The 15,156-nt window shown below is 40.3% G+C and overlaps 1 non-coding gene across 1 annotated transcript; it reads right to left on the bottom strand.

Annotated features, from left to right (window-relative positions):
* Positions 1-2,484: 2,484 nt before the first annotated feature.
* LOC113325914 lies at positions 2,485-2,587 on the bottom strand. The gene has a single exon (XR_003348166.1). It is a non-coding gene; the product is annotated as a U6 spliceosomal RNA (small nuclear RNA).
* Between the last annotated feature and the right edge of the window lie 12,569 nt (positions 2,588-15,156).

Genomic DNA, 15,156 nt, shown 5'->3' with positions numbered 1-15,156 from the left:
ATGTAAAAAGCTAGGATTTCTGCAGCCATTTTATCGACTATTTCTTTCTTAACTTGCTCACAAAAACGTCACTCTGCCATCCCTTTAAAACGGTTTGTTTCAAAGTTTTCAACAGTCACCTTAAGCATTTCCTGTTCGGACAACATACCCGAACCCAAATATTAAATTTAGGGATTAATAAGAATCATCAAAGGGAGAGTGGAGATGGAGAATGTTACCATGTCCAGGGAAGTGGTTGTGGCCTTGTTGGTGTTGGAGGAATGAAATTGGAGTACATATATACAAGCAGAGCTTTGATTGCTTGAAATTAACTTTTCTGCATAACCTTTTGATTACTGCTGGGGTTCTCATGCGTTGCACTATTGCAAGGGCCAGGCGCACCTATACCGGTTTCTAAATTTGAACTTTATTGTCATAGTCCCAAAAGCTGCTGCAGTATAACTTTGTGCTCAGATTGTCAAGGAGCTGAGATTTTGGACCCTTGACCATCAAATCACCTGTGCAAGAGTTAAATAGCTGCAATTTCATCTTGTTGTCAGGGAAAGTGAAAAAAAAAATCCTGTCTGGATTTGTGGAAACCAGAAATTCCGAAATTTGTAGACAACAATTAAACTATGATCAGATCGACCATGCTTTTTACTGATGCAAACAACAGTACATACTTGACTTTGAGAACAAACAACAGTACAGACTTGATTCTGAGAACAAAAATTTAGCAATTTTTTTGTCTACACAAAGTAAGCTCGGAATTTCAGCCTTTGGCGTTCTGAAATAGTTCGGTGTTTATTAGCTCTATGTGCTCTTCTAATCATCTCTAGTTCCCCGTCTTTGCTTTTCTTCTCCATGTGGTTTACTCCAGTCCAACTTAAGGTTTCCTCAAGTTCTTTAACTACGTCAATCTTCTCTGGCATAAAGTCTTGATGGAGAGTGAATACTGCATCAATCGCCTGCTTGGAATTACACAAAAATATATAATTAAGCACCTTAAAAAGAGTTGAAGAACAAACGATACAAACTCTAGAAAATAAAGTAGTTTGAAGTTTAAAACGACATACGAACCTCTGGCGCTGATGGATTTTTCTTAATTTTGAATGTAAAGGATATTCTCACCAACTCATACAACAGATATTCCACATGCTCGACACTGCACCGCTCTTTCTTAATGCAGTGCTCTAAGAAACCCAAAAATATAAGATGAAAACTTAAGTTAACATCAGAGAATTAACAAAAATTAAACAGAAAAAATAAATAAAAGAAACTACCTTGTGGCTGTATGAAAAAATCTAGGATTTCTTCAGCCATATACTGGACTATTTCTTGCTTGAATTCCTTACAAGTGTGTCTGAGATTCTCTGCCAACAAACTAAAACGGTCTTTTTTGAAGTTTGCAACAGTCACCACCTGACATTCTTCATCTTGAGAGGAAATCGACATAGAACATGTCATCAGACACGAGCGATATAGAATCTGACGCCAATACAACTTCATCTCTCCAGGAAGCAGCAGGAGCTTCTTCCTGCTGGTCCGACTCCATGGATGGATTCCCTCAACCAAATTTTTGAGTTTGCAGAAGAATACTTAAACGAACACTACCTTTTGTTTACCTTGTAACCTAAACGATTACCTCTCCTCTTTCTCCAACGCAAAGTTCTAATGTTGTATATGTAAAAGTATCTTTGGTTTAGTTATATAGCTCTCCAGGATACTTGTCCTAGTTGGTTTCTACATCCTAAAACAACAACTTGCAAATATACATGGTCACTTGGTCAGGAGCATCTGCGGAATTTGCATAAAAGAGTAATATTATTATTAGCCCATATCTGACCACTCTTACAAGTCAATTCCATCATCAAATGCTCCAATTGATGCAAAATTTGTCCGGTATATATTTAAGGTTCAAGTTTTGTTTTTGTTTGAGTTTAGTTCTGATCTATAGCGGTCATATTAATGTGTAGGAGATGCTGAATATACGTATGCATTTTGATGGTAGGTGGGTTGGAAAATGGAACACGGATACTGTGACCTACAACCTCCAGTCGTGGTCTGTTGGTTATATAAAGGGATGTTTTACTGATATGGATCAAAGAGAGGTTTCTTTCTACAGAAATGCTGCCTCTCCTGGTGTGGTATTTTACGGTTTTGAATTTTGAAACACGGGTCCTGAACTTGGTATGCGCCACTCATGGGGTTGTTTCATCCAGTATCTTGACTTCTGTTCTGCAACAAGTCTAAAATTTGGGAAAATATTCCTTGATGTTCCACCATGATACCAATTCCGTATCAATAATGTTAATCTTAGTGGAAAAGGTATGTGGTGCACATCATTCACCCACAAGCTAGATACTATCAGCGTGCGATACCAACAACCACGGTTGCTTTCAGGAGAGATATAAGCATCCGAAAAAAGAAAAAATATATATCAGTCGCCTGCTTGGAATTACACAAAAAAAAATATATATAAGCATCCGAAAAAAAAAAAAATCAAAAAATTTGGACCATTTCTCGATTTGTGCGTGTCATCCTTGCGCAGGGGCCATGCTAATCTTCTCTGTATCGTTCCAATTTTATCAGATGTCCCCGAAGGGACAAGCTTAAGGGAAAGCTCCGGCTATTTGAACCAATCTCTGTTTGCAAACAAGGAAATGTGGGACTATACAGAACGCGCTAGTCACAGTTTCTGCGTTCCTTTTCTGTAGTCGTTAAGAGTTCGAATCTCTACAGTCACAAACAAGGCACAAGCCTCAATGTTTATGGGCATAGTAGTTCTGTGTAAGATCTGCCTACGGGTTAGAGTCTACGTCATAATTTGTTCCTGAGGGGGTACACGTTCGCACTGCCCCTGCCAATTCCGCTAAGACTAAACCTTGCATCCTTTGCCTTTTCAATTTGACTTGACTTTCTTTTATCATCTGCTAGAACTTGGATTTTCACATTTTTATCACCAGCAGCAAGCAATGCCTTCTTTTAGAAAATTTATTACCCTGTAACAGTGAGCATATTGAATCTCAAGAACTACTTGGTTACATAGAAATCTAATGGAAGTAACAAATATATTACATTGAAAAACTGCTTTCAGTTTACAAACTTCAATAAGCTAGACATAAATTTTCCAACTAATCACTGGTCAATTAAGAGATGAATAGCATTGTTGTGTTAGCAGGGTTTCTGCCTTTGACATTGTCGTGTATTATCTTCTTTGCAGAAATTCACTGGCCTTTGCCAGCTCAATTTTTCGGTCTACACAAAGTAAGCTCGGACTTTCATCCTTCGGCTTTTCGATATCTTTCGTTGTCTATTAGCTCTATGTGCTTTAATCAAAAAAGTCTTGATGCAAATTGAATAGTATATCAGTCGCCTGCTTGGAATTACACACAAAAAAAAAAATATAAGAATCCGAAAAAGAGATGAAGTACAAATATTACAAACTCTAGAACAAGTAGTTTTTAGCTCAAAACTGCCATGGATACCTCCAGGCTTGATGGATTTTTTCCAATTGTGTATGTAAAGGAAATCCTCACCAACTGATGCAGCAGAAATTTCACATGCTCAACACTGCAACGCCTTCTTTTCTTTTTGCCCTCTAAGAAAAGATGAAAATTTAAGTTAACATTAGAACTTAACCAAAATCAATGAAGATACAGTGACAAGTGCAACACCAAATCTACCTTCTGGTCGTATGTAAAAAGCTAGGATTTCTGCAGCCATTTTATCGACTATTTCTTTCTTAACTTGCTCACAAAAACGTCACTCTGCCATCCCTTTAAAACGGTTTGTTTCAAAGTTTTCAACAGTCACCTTAAGCATTTCCTGTTCGGACAACATACCCGAACCCAAATATTAAATTTAGGGATTAATAAGAATCATCAAAGGGAGAGTGGAGATGGAGAATGTTACCATGTCCAGGGAAGTGGTTGTGGCCTTGTTGGTGTTGGAGGAATGAAATTGGAGTACATATATACAAGCAGAGCTTTGATTGCTTGAAATTAACTTTTCTGCATAACCTTTTGATTACTGCTGGGGTTCTCATGCGTTGCACTATTGCAAGGGCCAGGCGCACCTATACCGGTTTCTAAATTTGAACTTTATTGTCATAGTCCCAAAAGCTGCTGCAGTATAACTTTGTGCTCAGATTGTCAAGGAGCTGAGATTTTGGACCCTTGACCATCAAATCACCTGTGCAAGAGTTAAATAGCTGCAATTTCATCTTGTTGTCAGGGAAAGTGAAAAAAAAAATCCTGTCTGGATTTGTGGAAACCAGAAATTCCGAAATTTGTAGACAACAATTAAACTATGATCAGATCGACCATGCTTTTTACTGATGCAAACAACAGTACATACTTGACTTTGAGAACAAACAACAGTACAGACTTGATTCTGAGAACAAAAATTTAGCAATTTTTTTGTCTACACAAAGTAAGCTCGGAATTTCAGCCTTTGGCGTTCTGAAATAGTTCGGTGTTTATTAGCTCTATGTGCTCTTCTAATCATCTCTAGTTCCCCGTCTTTGCTTTTCTTCTCCATGTGGTTTACTCCAGTCCAACTTAAGGTTTCCTCAAGTTCTTTAACTACGTCAATCTTCTCTGGCATAAAGTCTTGATGGAGAGTGAATACTGCATCAATCGCCTGCTTGGAATTACACAAAAATATATAATTAAGCACCTTAAAAAGAGTTGAAGAACAAACGATACAAACTCTAGAAAATAAAGTAGTTTGAAGTTTAAAACGACATACGAACCTCTGGCGCTGATGGATTTTTCTTAATTTTGAATGTAAAGGATATTCTCACCAACTCATACAACAGATATTCCACATGCTCGACACTGCACCGCTCTTTCTTAATGCAGTGCTCTAAGAAACCCAAAAATATAAGATGAAAACTTAAGTTAACATCAGAGAATTAACAAAAATTAAACAGAAAAAATAAATAAAAGAAACTACCTTGTGGCTGTATGAAAAAATCTAGGATTTCTTCAGCCATATACTGGACTATTTCTTGCTTGAATTCCTTACAAGTGTGTCTGAGATTCTCTGCCAACAAACTAAAACGGTCTTTTTTGAAGTTTGCAACAGTCACCACCTGACATTCTTCATCTTGAGAGGAAATCGACATAGAACATGTCATCAGACACGAGCGATATAGAATCTGACGCCAATACAACTTCATCTCTCCAGGAAGCAGCAGGAGCTTCTTCCTGCTGGTCCGACTCCATGGATGGATTCCCTCAACCAAATTTTTGAGTTTGCAGAAGAATACTTAAACGAACACTACCTTTTGTTTACCTTGTAACCTAAACGATTACCTCTCCTCTTTCTCCAACGCAAAGTTCTAATGTTGTATATGTAAAAGTATCTTTGGTTTAGTTATATAGCTCTCCAGGATACTTGTCCTAGTTGGTTTCTACATCCTAAAACAACAACTTCTACATATATAGAGTCAGGGGCATCTGGAGAATTTCCAAAAAGACTATTTTTAGTAGGAGTGCAAGAAAAACACATTTAGTGAGCTTAGCTATGTTTAAACTTCTTGGCTCCGCTTCTTTGTTTTAGTTATCGAAAATCACAAGTTACCACAATTAAATAGCTTGAAATCAATTCCCATCTTGTATTCTTTCTCCGATTCTCTAATATTCAGCAATTGTATGAGCAAAAACCTCATTGTTTGCTCTTTCCTCTGTCAGTTGACATATGATGGTTGGCATGTTCCTTGCCACTGACTTGCGTGTATGTTTGTCTGTCTGTCTGTCGAGGCTATTAGAACTTCAACGCGTGGAGAAGGCTATCATTGAGAAATCACTTATGGAGTTGTTTCATCCAGTATTTTGATTAATCTGCAAAGGCTTTTTTTTTGCAACTGACACGGAATATGGAAGTATTGGATACATTGTTCAGAACATTAGGCACCACATGATTATGTGAGCTTAAATAGAGTTGCAGACTTATTTCTAAAATTTGAGAAATCCTCCTTAATGATCTAGCATGATATCTGTAGTTGTAAAATCTAACAACCACACCCAAAGAAATCTACACCTAAAATGAAGATCTACTCAACAAATAAGAGATGGAGTGTATCGAAATAAACATGGACACAAGAGTTTTTACGTGGTTCGGCCATTAATGAATCCTACGTCCACGGTGTTCCACTAAGATTGGTGGTGTTACAATTCGGTGTTACATACAAACTCCATTAAATGGGATCGGAGTTGTTGTTGAGCTCTAGGTTGTGGGAGGGAGGAGAAGCTCATCCCTACAAACATCTCTCTCTTTCCCTTATAAAGGGTAAAGATACAATAGTGCCCTTAGGGATGACTAGTTAGGATAAGATCTAGTGAGAGGACCTTATTCCCTAAAAACAGTTGTATCAAACTAAGCTACTTCTATCCTAATTTCTCGACACGTGTTCCTAAGATTTTTTGCCACTACATTTATGCCCCTTTTCTTGAGGTTTGATCGGAGAGCAATCCTTAAGAAAATCCTTTGGATCATGCATTCGCGTTGTTGTTGTTGTTGTTGTTTTTCCTTTGATACTTCTTCTTCGGGCCTTGACTTAATGATTCTCTGTCAACTGCTTGCTAGTGGCTACTTGGGATTTTTGTTGGTCTTCTAGTTGTTGAAACATGGGCCTGGGGTAGCATGTCTTTGGACCAGGTGAACCTCACTATTTTCTGTCCCGGTCGATATGTGCTTCCCGATCTATACATTTCAATCGCGTTCGTTGTTGTAGTACTTTTTTCCTCTTTAATCAGTCCTGGCTAGGTTTTCCAAAAATTTGGAGGCGAACCCAAATTTCATTGAGGTGGATGATCGGCTCGGAGTCGAATGTCTCGTACTTCAAAAGATCTTTGTCCAGGTGGTTCTATAGCGCACAACTCTGGTGGAAACACGCATCTGCAGTAGAGGCATCACAAGCTTGAATCTAACTGGCACAAGTAATGTTTTTTTGGTAACAATGGTTTCTGATCTTGTTTACAATGATGTCTGGGAGTGACAACCGAATACGGATGGATTATTCACGGCTCAAAGAAACTATCCAACTGTGCCATACTTTGGTGATGAGCTCTCTTGGTACTGCTGACTATCGCTTCGACTTATATTCTTGTTGAGAATTTCTGATGTTGAGTTGCTATTTTTGATTTTAAGTGACTTCCTTTTCTGATACGAGTCTTGTGGTGTCTTCCTCTATTGTGGGTCCTTTGTTGGGGTAAGTTGATAATTCGGCTGAATGGCGCCTCGGATGTACTTTGCATTGAGTTGTATAACTTTACATTGTTGTTGAAGGAACTGAGCAGAAGAATACAAACTGCGACTGCAGTATGCATACTTGCCCCTATTCTTGTGCGAAGTTTCAAATCCATTAAAGGCTGCTGATTGTTGTCGTCGTGTTGTGACATTCTTCGTAGCTCTGCTGCCATCGTGTTGTACTGTGTAGTCTTAGCTAACAGTTGTGAACTGAACCATGACCTCTGCCCCGAACTATCAGTCTCCCTTAGTAATCGCCGCTCACTTCGGGTCTGATTGCTATTCTTTCGCCTGAAGTATATATGCAGCATTCCCGAACTGACTAGACTTTGGACAATCTGTTCATGCACTCATCATGTTCGAAGTTGTTGTGTTTCTCCTTGGTGGTCTATGCTCAAAATTTTACTGGTTCAGCGGGCATCAGTTCTTGTCGAATTGTAGTAGAAACTCTCTAGACGGACACGGGTTGTTGCTGCTTACGAGGACAAATTACAATTTCTATATCTCAAGTACGATGCAAAAGTCAAACCTTTGTTGTTAGCATAAACATCACAGTGAATCGACCCATGTTACTATTCAGTTAGCTGAAAATGAAAAGGAAATGGGAGGGATATAGGCTTAGCACCTTAATTCTATCATTTTTCTGGTCGAACTTGTTTCCATACGACTCAAAGGATGTGACCGATTGTTCCCGTACTCGCGATGTTACTCACTAAGCATGCTCATGGCATGAATCAGCAAAACATTTTTGGTCTAAAGTGAAAAGAAGCATGCAAGTTATGGCATATCAACATGGTTGTAGAGTGTTAGGGTTTATCCTAGTCTTTCCAATTATGCAAACAACCATTGAACTACGCAGTATAACAATTTCTAAAAATAGATGATACTTAGCTGTTTTTCGAAACCGACTGACTGTCTTGGCGTCCCCAGTTTGCTTCAAAGCATGATGAGGGTATTCTCGTGTCGCTCCTGCAAAGCACTTTTATTGCATCGATCTTGTATCTATCTGATTGTTGTCGAAGGGACTGCGCAAAGGAATACAATCTGCTTCATCCTAGTACGCGTACTTGCCCCCATTCGTTTGCGGATTCTCGAGACAACAATTGTGCCCCTATGCCCCAGACTAGCTCTCGTCCTTAGTTTCCATGTCTTTCTTCTCGCCCAAATATGTGCATCCAGATCTGTGCACAAAATACGTAAGCTCCTGCAATGCGCGAGGGCTAGTGACAACTATATCAAATAGCAAAAATCATCATGTTTGGTACAAACGATATCACATTCGTAATTCGCAATAAAACATGTGATAGCGGTCTGTCAAATGAGCTACGAAGCACACATGTTTGTTTTAGCACTATTAGAACGAGCAATCAGTTGAGATTTTATAGTGGCCGATGATGAACCGAAATGTGTGGATGACATGTCCCCTTTAGTTAAAACAACTTGCAGTCTTGGGGATAGGCGATACTTAGCTTGTTTTTTCGGTGATAGATTTTGGTTTTGCTGCTGGCGATGAAGTCCATAAGTTCCTTTTTTTCGACCTGGCAAGTCCCGATACTTGGGCGCATTGTTCTATTGTACTTTGGAATGGTGTGGAAGGCTAGCTGCAGGCTCTACTCGTACATTACTCGCCTCATAACCGGACTATATAGTTACTTGTGATCTTGTTTGCTGCCAGTGATGTCGACACAGTATGGTTTGTTGCTGCAACTTCTTGCTTGATTCATAAACTCGGGAGACTCCGTGATCTCATTGCATCCTTCATCTCACTGCAACTTTCATTTGGTTGGTGATCTCGGTCTGTAACTTTTGCTGTTCACGATTCTCGACTAAGATAGTTACTCTTCTTATCTTCCATGTCCCTGTATGTAGTCTCCTCTGTTCGTGTTACCCTGACATACCTTTGGTTTCCATCGACCATTCCTCTGTGCGTTTGATTTTGTCCATCATGTATCTTCCGTGCACACCATTTAGCCTCCATGTGATATTTAGCTCAGTTTGTGTTAGCTTGCTGATGACCGATTAGAAGCCGCCTCTGTTACTGTTGTCTTACAAATACGATGTACTTATATTATTCAAGTCTCCCACGCTGATGACCCGACAGATCCGTCGTCCCGATTGTGTTTCCCCTTTCATGTATAACCGCTCGTAGTTTTAGCATACATATTTTCCTGCAATACTAATCATTTCAGAGTAGGCATTAGTTAATATTCCATATCTGTCGAACACACTCAACATGGAGGGTCATCGGGCCCAATGCCATGTTCCGATTGAGGTATCTCATCACTATCTTTTAGATTCAGTGGAAGTTTATTAGTCGTTCCAAGTTGCTAGGCCCGATGGTCCCGAGTGGTTATCGACCAACCATCTCGGGCAAGTGGTCACGACCACTTGCGATGGGGGTAACCTGTCAAGTGTAAGTAGGTTAGCTGGATGAGAAGAAATCGTATCTTAACAGTCTTTGGTAACTGGCTTCCAACCACCAGAACCCTTAGGCTACCTCGACACTTGCACACTGCCACTGTCCCGAGTATCGAATAGCCAGTCCACTGTAAGCCACCTCGGCACTTCTACACTGGCGTCGCCCCGAGTAAGAATGACCATTAGTCGCTCATGTCTTATTTCCTACCCCTCGTGGTTTTAAATAAATAAATGACAAGTTAGCTCCTGGCTCGTCCAGGGCTCTTATATCACCTCGAATCATTCTGTTTGATGACCCGAGTACGAATGACCTGTGTGTTACAGTACGCTAACAACCCAAGGCGTCCCCCAGGTTATTATTTTCCAAAGCCTGTGTAGTCTAAGTTGGAGTCAGAAGTCTTAGACCATCTCGGGCCATTCCGTTTGATGACCCAAATATGAATGGTATATCGCTGCGTTTATCATACCATCGCCTTACCGATATACGTTTCATGCAGTACACTATGTTCCACGGATATTCAATTTCGGTCCCGTTTCGTTGCCACGATTTGTGAGTTCTTTCCTTGATCTTGGAGTTATCAGTTATCTCCCGAAGAATGCCTTCATTCTACTGTTTGTCCCAATTTTTCCGTTTCACGCTTCGCCCTGACTATACGCTTTGTGTTAGGATTGACAGAGTCCTGCATTGCATCCGTAGTAGATTGTTGTTGGCAAGGTGAGATATTGTATCACTTGTAGTCAGGCTTGGTGTGTTCATGTACAAAGGTTTCGATGGGCAAACAGTCGTGATATTTCCCGAGGTTGTAGTCGGCCGTTGCAGTGAGGTAATCGATTCCGTACTGATGATGCCCGAGATGATTTACTGTCCATTGATCTAGGGTATGCCCAAGTTGTTTCATGTTTTCCCGGAATGACTTGCTCCCGATTCGTTGAAACGGAAAGGAAGTAGTCGTGAGTTGGTTCTCTGGAGAAGCATTTGCTCCTTGTCCGTTCAGCGTCACACACTATAGGAATGTCTCAGTCACACGTTGCTCCAAGTATCGCCAAATCTCCCACGCCTGTAGACTAATTGGGTAGAGAAGTGATTGCTGCTATTTGGGCTCACGACCATTCCAAGATCGATGCTCACCATCATGTCACCGTTGTATCTCGCCCGATTAACTCAAAGGTCCATGTGAATTCCAGTTATAAGTTAGCAACTACAAAGAAAGTCTTGACCCTTGAAATGAAATTCTCAACAATTTCTGAAGCTCTTTGCTGGACTCGTCATGTGGTTTCACTCAGCGCCTTCTCAAGAGTTTTTGCAGACGTTACTCAAGCTATCAGCAATTAAAGATCTAGAGACAGGAGGGAAAGGATTCTCCCCTTTCTTAGGTGTCGCTCGTAAGTTGATGAGCCTTGCAAGCTGGAATCGACAATGTGATCAGTCCGAGTTGACTCCTATCCCAATGATTATTCGCAACAAAGGAGTGTTCACTTCTAGGACCATAAGTGTATTGGCTATTCCCCGACTCGAGTAAGCGCAGCAGCTTGGTATATTGCTTTGTCCCGAGATGACTGATTGTTGTTCATAGTCCGCCTGGCATAAAATAGTAAATCCCGATGAAGTGAACTGGGTCATTCTACCGTGTTATTCATCGTGCAAATTCTTCAAGCGATCAGGGTCTCCTTATTTGGATTTTCGGTCCTCCAATAGTGGCTAGTCATGGTAGGATTATATCGCTACGACAATAATGCACAGGAGTAAGTTAAATGCATGTATGTATGAACCCCTTATCATGTCTAATAACAACATGCTAATAACGTTTTTGTACCCTTGAAACAGAACTAAAAGGTGTGTGTGACAATATCATACTAAGTTGCTTGCAAAATTCTTAAGTTCAATTTAATGAGATCTCAAGGGTTATGCACATTCATTTAGAGTATATCATGTAAGCAGTAACCGAAAGGAATCAAAAGATAAGAGAAGAAAAGTGTCTCGTCCAGTTTGTCGTTTCAAGACAAGCTCATCTAGAGCTGAGGCCCGAGGAGGTCTGAGAAATCCTTGACTTGTCATATGTGGAGCTGCCCTGATTTCATTGGTGCCATTCATGAGAGAAATATTACTGCGAGATTTTGTGTGCTGGGATGTGTTAGTTGAGAGAAGTGTTCTCAGTTATCGCCCGAAGACGATGAGTGCCCGATATGTGCTGGTCACAAATGTTTCTGGATGGAATCCGAGTGGATTGTATGTGCCCCGATGTGATCTGGCGCGAGTGGTTGCAGCTTGAGATACTACTTCCTTCCTTTCCGAGTTGATTGACCTGAACAATTTGTTCCAAGATAGCTTCCTTAGACGAAATGATGTTTCATGAGAAGGCTAATATGGTTAACTCCAAGATGGTTGGTCTGAAGTGATCGTCTAGGATCTTCCAACATAATCTCACTGAAGGGTCAATATTCGATCTATCATCATTTTTTATCGTTTCAAAGAAGTAATTGACGTTGCTGCGACTCATAACTATCCATGGGGTTAACATCCGCCACCGCGTAGCTGCCTCATTCAGTTTCATGATTCTAGTAGGTTCTCCCGATATAACTTTGTAGTTGAGTTATGATGTCCGGCGTTGGTTAAAGATGGAGTCTGAAGCGTTCTTGAGATGATGATTCAAGGTGATCTGATACAGGAAGCGTATGTGAGTCCGAGTTAATCGTGTATGCAGTTCTTCTCCCAATGATGGGTAGTGGCCAGAAGCTGATGAGACCCGAACTAAAGGTTGTATGGAGGAGTGCAGAAGGTATATTGATCCGAGACAGATGATCCAAAGTGATTATTCATAATGGTATCTTCCCGAGCTAATTTCTCCAGAGATGATTTCACTCCTTTCACCATCTTCTGCAACAAGAAGTCAGGCAAGTGAGCACCCAAGGTAAACCTAAGCCAAATGTACTATTGGCGACATGATCTGTTTCCTCCAAATCAGGCCAAAACATTACTTAACGTTTTATTAAATAACTTGAGGAAAACAAGCTTTGTCAATTAATGAAAAAATCCAGTTTGGACTGGTCGTTAGCCTTTGAATGTTTAACCTATCGTAACAGATGAATTCAAATGTTAAGCGCTCTGTAATGAGCTAAGTGTTTGAGGGTGACGGTACTTAGCTATCAATCCTGACAGTTGAGAGTAGATATCATCTACAAATTACGACACGATCCACATGTCCGAGGTGGCCTGGTCAGAGAGTATTGTTTCGTTTCCATGAGTAAAGTTGCCCCTCCGTTGGAGTCTATGTCATCGCCTGAGGCTCGTGTTCATGCTGTCAATATCATTCTGCTTCTCGGTTGATACTCGGGACTGGGTTTATGCACCTGCGACTTTCAATTCGGATAAGTAGCAGTTTTTTTTTAATTAAATGACCCCATTAGATGTCATTGTCGTGGATGCTCTGGTTAAGGTATAATTCTAACAACACATGATTATTAAGATAAGCGACATGTTCAAGTAAAGTGACAGTACATTGAAGAATTAAGCCTGGTGACAATCTAAGTGGTTAAGGTGACGGATTTAGGCAATCGGATTAATGGGTCACCAAGGATTCAAATGCAATTTCAGGCTCAATCGAGAGATAATGAGATTACTCAAAATGAAAGGCCCAAATTCAAAATGAAAGGCACAAATATAGATGAATGTCCCGATGAAGTTGAACCAACTCAATTTTCATGAGCCGAGTCTTCTGCACGAGTTAATCTGAAGTATCGGTCCCGTCCGATATGGTTCACATTTCCCGACATGAGGTGATCTGACCCGAGATAGGCGTTGTAAGTAAAAAGGGGTATGGTCGATATGGGTAACTCCGACCTGTCGCTTTGGTATCTTCCCGATGTTGACTGGCACGAGATGATTTTGAGCCGAGTAAGTTGACTGATTCCCCCCGATGTGGAATTACACGAGACTGAGTTGCCGCCAATGAACCTAGAGGTGACAGAACATCTAAGGTTAGAACAGCCAAGATTTGATCGAACGGTAACCTTAGGTCCCAATGATGATCTCTTCCGAAACTGAGTTCTGAGACCCGATTAATCTGATGATGGTGCCATGAATTTTGATCGCCTAAAAACAGAATTCAATAAACTCTTGTGACCAAACCAAAGATACGTTTTACTGAAGTAGCCGAGCCCGACGCTGATTGCAATTTATGATCTTGAATTCATCCGAGGTGAAGATAGACGAGGTGGTTATAAGCTATGTCCAAAGTTCTTCATTCCATGTAAGTCCAAAACTGTTGTTTCAGCTGGAGTTGGCAGGCGAATCTAGTGTACCGGCAAGGTTACGATACTTGAACTAATTGATCTGAGCTCGGTCCAACTGTGGCAGTTTTTCCCATGACGATTTCCTTTGAGATTGAGTTGGTAAATCTCGATTAAGTTAGTGGTGATTTCACAAATTTGATCTTCCTGTAACTCCCGATGGCTAAGGCAAGAGGCGATACCCACATCATGGTTAAGAGAATCCTTGTACCAACAAATCAATTAAGTGAATAACCGAGAAGAGCAACTAAATCATTCGATTCAAGACATAAGATATAAAAGCCTCGGCTAAAACGAATCGGAAAACTCCCCAAATCATCTAAAGATTTCGTTATTCAAAATTTTCACAATAGCTTAAATGGGTTTGTAAAACAAGATCTGCTGATGGCGAATTTCCCATCAAAACATAAATCGAGCACAGGTTTTGAAAGAAAATCCAATTTTTTCTCAAGAACAAACCCTAGGTTTCACAAAATGCCTTTTGAGAATATTTTAACTTGAGATATTCAAATCTCAATGTTTAAGAACAAGATAAAAGAGGAGATAAGGAAGAAGATTCGTCCTGTTTCGATTTGTTCTTTGTTGACGGTATCTCTGTTTCCAATCTGGTTTAATTTCTCTCCATACTCGTCCCTGCTTTCACATACAGAACTTCCGATGTTTCTCTCCAGATGTTTCTGTTGTTTGATGTCTAAAGATTGCTCTTTCTGGAAAAAGTTCCATATTTACCCCTCACACTTCAGTCTCTCCGTTATTCAGTAGATCAGTACTCACTTCCCTCAAACTACTTCAAAACCAAAAGTTGCAGAAGAAGACTCTCGGTCCCCTTAGTCGGCGCCAGAATGTAGTTGCTAAAATCTAACAACCACACCCAAAGATATCTACACCTAAAATGAAGATCTACTCAACAAAGAAGAGATGAAGTGTATCGAAATAAACATGGACACGAGAGTTTTTACGTGGTTAGGCCATTAATGAATCCTACGTCCACGGTGTTTCACTAAGATTGGTGGTGTTACAAAATCGGTGTTACATACAAACTCCATTAAAAGGGATCGGAGTTCTTGTTGATCTCTAGGTTGTGTGAGGGAGGAGAAGCCCATCCCTACAAATATCTCTCTCTTTTCCTTATAAAGGGTAGGGATACAAATCAAGTTACAATAGTGCCCTTAGGGCTGACTAGTTAGGATAAGATCTAGTGAGAGGACCTTATTC

Source organism: Papaver somniferum, unplaced genomic scaffold (assembly GCF_003573695.1).
Source record: "Papaver somniferum cultivar HN1 unplaced genomic scaffold, ASM357369v1 unplaced-scaffold_0, whole genome shotgun sequence".
In the NCBI taxonomy this organism is placed as follows: Eukaryota; Viridiplantae; Streptophyta; class Magnoliopsida; order Ranunculales; family Papaveraceae; genus Papaver; species Papaver somniferum.
Note: the sequence above shows the minus strand (reverse complement) of the source record. Positions and strands in the feature narration are given on the sequence as shown.